Source organism: Syngnathus scovelli, chromosome 19, assembly GCF_024217435.2.
Source record: "Syngnathus scovelli strain Florida chromosome 19, RoL_Ssco_1.2, whole genome shotgun sequence".
NCBI classification, from domain to species: domain Eukaryota; kingdom Metazoa; phylum Chordata; class Actinopteri; order Syngnathiformes; family Syngnathidae; genus Syngnathus; species Syngnathus scovelli.
The window spans coordinates 10,974,228-10,979,154 of NC_090865.1; the positions used below are offsets into that span (position 1 = coordinate 10,974,228).

The following is a 4,927-nucleotide window of genomic DNA, read 5'->3' on the forward strand; positions in this document are numbered from 1 at the left end:
AAAAAGGTCTTTATCTATGAAAAATACAAATACAAAAATTACGATAAATCAGTTTTACAATTCCTTTTTCTTTCTTTCCAAAAAATACACACTATATACTATGTACACGATCTACACGGTCAAAAACTGTTTTTCTCCGTGTCTACGTAGTCCAACTGTCTAAACGATCCCTCAATGTTTTTTTCTAATGCAATACAGCCTGACAGGAAGTAAACATTTCAAAATAAAATAAAATTTCACAATAAAAATGCCTAAACAAATGTCAGTCGTCTTAACTCAATTTTACAAAATAAAAAACAAACCACAATACAATTAACTTAAACATTTCCTACTTATGGCTCTAACATTTGGCTCCCCGTCAGGGAATCGAACCCCAGTCTTCCGCGTGACAGGCGGAGATACTGTCCACTATACGCCAGTGCTGACAGTTGACGTAGCCCAGTAAGGAATAGTTCTCCTCCTCCAATGCTAAAAAGTTTTCCACTAATGTATCCAGGTCACTCTCTCCCGTCTCTATCAAGATTTTCCTGATGGTATCTTCCAAATAAGTCAACCTTTCAAGATGCTCCAGCAGATCCTCTTTTTCACGGTCGGAGCCCTCATCACCGGCATTCTTGACATTGACCATAGCCTCAAGATTGCAGTGTGTGGCGATTTCATGCTCCAAGTTGGTTGTTGTTTGAGTGTACTGAGCTTCAAACTGAGCCTTTTGTTCCTTCAGCTTCTTCTGTTTTACCTGGATTGTAACGCTGGCGTTGTTGGCTTTAGTACACATAGCGCTCAAGTCAGAAATTTCCTTGCGGAGGGATTGCAACTCCTTCCTCAGCTGAAGCTGAATTTGCAGGAACTCGCTCTTTTGCATCTCCAGTGTATCTATTTCCTGCGTTAACTGGCCGTTCCTAATCATCAGCTCATTGAAGCATATGTGACCCTTGTATAGTTTGTCCTCTTTCGACAAGATATCCTTGATGGAAGTGTCTTCACATTTTGTATTATGCGGTGCAGTCAGCCCCCTCTGTGCGACCAGCTTCCTCTCCCATTCTACAATCTCCTTTTTGAAAGCCACTAGTTTGATTTTGTTCAACTGTAACTCTTCCTCTATTTTCTCCTCATTGTTCAAAAGACTATTAAGATCTGACGTAGCATTGACTTCTTTCTTTTGGTTGGAATTACTATGAGCGATGGTGAGGATGTGTTGCATTTCGTCATGTTCAGTCTGGAGCCTTTAGATCTCACACAACGCGTGCTTAGTCAGGGGCATGCCTCGCTCATTCAGGTAAGGGATGCCCTTTTCCGTGCACATGTTCTGCAATTGCCCCAGACTGTGAGTCCTAACGGCATTGTCTATGCTCACCCGTTGTTGCGGTACCCGATCCGTAAACAGCATGGCGCACATCTCGGACTTTGTCATATCCCGACCGTTAATAGTGGTCTCCAATCCTTTTCTTCGGGCATACTCCGCTATGTCGTGCCGCGTATTCCGCATGCACGTGGTGTATGTCGTATAGAGGTTGGATCGGTTCCTCTTGGGTGTTGCCATGGTAGTGCCTATACGATGTACCGAGGCCTTTGTACATCACACATGCGCACTGTCGATTGGGGAGATTCAACTTGTACAGGCGATGCCCCGAGGCCTTTGTACATCGCATATGCGCACTGTCGATTGGGGAGACTCAACTTGTACAGGCGATGCCCCAAGGCCTTTGTACATCTCGTATGCGCACTGTCGATCGGGGAGATTCGAATACAGTCTCTCGTCATGAGCAAAACACCGGTGTGTTTGTGGTGCTGTACGCGGACAGCGACACAAACAGTGTCCACTTGATGTCCGGGCCCCAACCGTCGATGGGCGACAGCTGCACTGCAATGTCCTTCGGAGGGGTGTGACAGACGACATAGTGCTCCGGATCCACAGGCTTGTAAGTGCCCGGAACAGAGTCTTGCACGGCCACAAAGCTGTACGTGACACCGTGGGCTGCACGAACTGTGTTATGCAGCATAGTGTGGGGCATCTTAATGTACACTAGACTGTTTGCGGGAGTCGGGTCCACCACCAGTCCCGTTTCGGGTGCCGTGATGGTGGGAGAACTGCCCGTTAGCTTCTTGCACAGCTCTGCGTGGGTGTACGGGCGCCCGGTATCTTCATTTCTCACATCGATGTTACGTTCTTTGCACATGGCGACCACTTGTCTCATAGACATCGTTCTCATGCACTCACGCATACTTGGAATATGTTGGACGCTGCTGCTGCTGCTGCTGCTGCTGCTGCTGGCCACCGCGGGCCGATGCGAGGCTGATGTAACGGTACTGGTCTGCGGTGAGCCCGAGAGTCTGGCCACTATGGCCGCTTTGTCAACGGCTCTGCCCCTGTCCATGATCACAATATCCGGATCGCTGCACATAAACTGGAGTTGAGTAGTGTTGTATTTTACCAGGACGCGATCCACAGCCTCATCGTGGAGTGGGTGACTCATGGTGCAGTCGTTTTCATTAGGCTGAACTGTCTCTTGGAGCGTGCGTTCGGCCGGGTGAAACAACATCTCTTCGGCCGGGTGAAACAACATCTCACACAACATATCATGGCCAGTTTGTGCGTATCCTTTCAGAGTCATAATTGTATGTCTACCGCTGCCTTGTGGCAGCCAGGCCTAAAAAAAAGATAGGAATGCCTGAGGGAGTTTCACCAAGATGAATTAGGAAAAACTGAAATAAAGTTGATATTAAAACATAGGTGGACGTAATGTCTGGAAGCTTGTGTTTAACAGAAAGCTGTTTGGCAACAGTGAACAACGGATAAATTCAGCAAGGTAATTTAATTAGCCGTGACCCAGATTCGTTCCGGCGATGCTGCGGCCACAACGCTATACGATCATGCAATAGCATACAATGAGTTTAGGGTCTTTTCTTTAGGATCTTCAACCAGGACACCCAGGCATACCATGAAAGAATGTTGATGTTAAAATGTTGGTGGAACTATCAGACTGCGCAGATCCATCCATCCATCCATCCATCCATCCATCCATCCATCCATCCATCCATCCATCCATCCATCCATCCATCCATCCATCCATCCATCCATCCATCCATCCATCCATCCATCCATCCATCCATCCATCCATCCATCCATCCATCTTCTTCCGCTTATCCGGGGTCGGGTCACGGGGGCAGCAGCTTTAGGAGGGACTCCCAGACTTCCCTCTTCCCAGCCACTTCGTCCAGCTCATCCCGGGGGATCCCAAGGCGTTCCCATTACCTTGCGGGTTATACCACACCGTACATACCATATCATGTCGCCCATACAACTCATGCATGAGATGCGGTGGCTGAGATATTCAGGCGATGTGTTGCTACCCCATTGTGCTCTCCACTTATCATTTCATATCACATCCTCGCCGGATTTTCATTATCTTCATATCCAAAGTACCTTGGCACAACGTATATAATGTGATGTGTCAACACAAGTAGTCCAAGAAGAGGCGACCGAGAGTTTAAGGTGATGGATTGATAATCCGCTGTGCTCTACACGCATGGATTCCCATCCTCGTCGAAGGATTACGGCTGGGTCAGGGGCGAGATGACGGTTGTATCAAACAAGATACTGCTGACATCTCAGCGTCCACCAGAACAGATCGTGAAAACAACACGTCAATGCGTCATGAACCTTCTGATCTTCCTCAAAGAACGTCACTTTCTTATTCTATCTCTCGGAATCCAAGAAAGTCATTGATTGCTTAAACTGTTTTGCTGATATAGCCATATCTGCACGCAACACTTTGTGCATATTATAACCGAAACCTGGCTGCGCCCGGATAGCCCCGATGCTAGCATGCAGCTAGCAAGCCGCTCCCTGCTACGCGCGGACAGAACATTGGACTCCGGTAAACGCAGAGGTGGGGGGCTTTGTATGTATGTGCACGAAAACTGGTGCAACAATGCGACCATCGTAGGCAGCCACTGCTGTCCGGACCTCGAGTACATGGCAGTCAGGTGCCGGCCTTTTTTCCTCCCGAGGGAGCTAGCTGTTGTTATCGTCATTGCTGTTTACATTCCACCCGACGCTGACGTAAGCACGGCACTCTCTCTCCTGCTGAGAGCTGTGAGTGAACAACAACGGGCTCACCCTGATGGCTTCCACATTGTAGCGGGGGATTTTAACAAGGCCAACTTAAAGACTGTACTGCCGAATTTCCACCAGCACGTAAAGTGTGCTTCACGGGGTGAGAACACCCTGGACCATGTCTACACCAACATCAAACATGCATACAGAGCTATCCCCCTCCCCCACCTCGGGCGATCAGACCATCTGTCCCTCCTGCTCTTCCCTGCCTACACCCCCCTCAGACGCAAACTCAGACCCACCTTAAGGACCATCACCTCCTGGCCTGAGGATGCACTCCACAAACTCAAAGACCGTTTTCAACGGACAGACTGGGACCTGTTCGACCACCAGGAGCTGAGGACACACACAGACACAGTTCTGGGCTACATCCAGTTCTGCGCCAGCAATGTGACTGTGACCAAAACCATTCGTGTCTTCCCTAACCAGAAACCCTGGATGTGCTGCCAGGTCCGCTCTCTCCTCAGAGCCCGCGACACCGCCTTCAGGTCAGGAGACAGAGCTCTGTACAGCGCTGCCAGAGCTGAGCTGAGGAGAGGAGTCAAACGGGCGAAAGCGGACCACAGACAACGCATCGAGTCCCACCTGTCCAGCAACAACGGCCGCAAGGTGTGGCAGGGCATCTAGGAGATCACCAACTTCAGGGGCAGTGCCGCTCAAGTCGAAGACCAAGGCGCACAGCTGGCAGAGGAGCTAAACAGCTTCTTTGCTCGGTTTGGAACATCCCAGCAGCACTCCCCTGTCCCTGCCCTGCCCCCTCCCCCACCCAGCTCTGACATCACTCCACTCACTGTTCAGGAGCACAAGGTC

At 49.5% G+C, this 4,927-nt stretch overlaps 1 pseudogene; it reads right to left on the bottom strand.

The window, feature by feature from the left end:
• Window positions 1-358: 358 nt before the first annotated feature.
• LOC125987512 (outer dynein arm-docking complex subunit 1-like) lies at window positions 359-1,303 on the bottom strand (annotated as a pseudogene).
• Between the last annotated feature and the right edge of the window lie 3,624 nt (window positions 1,304-4,927).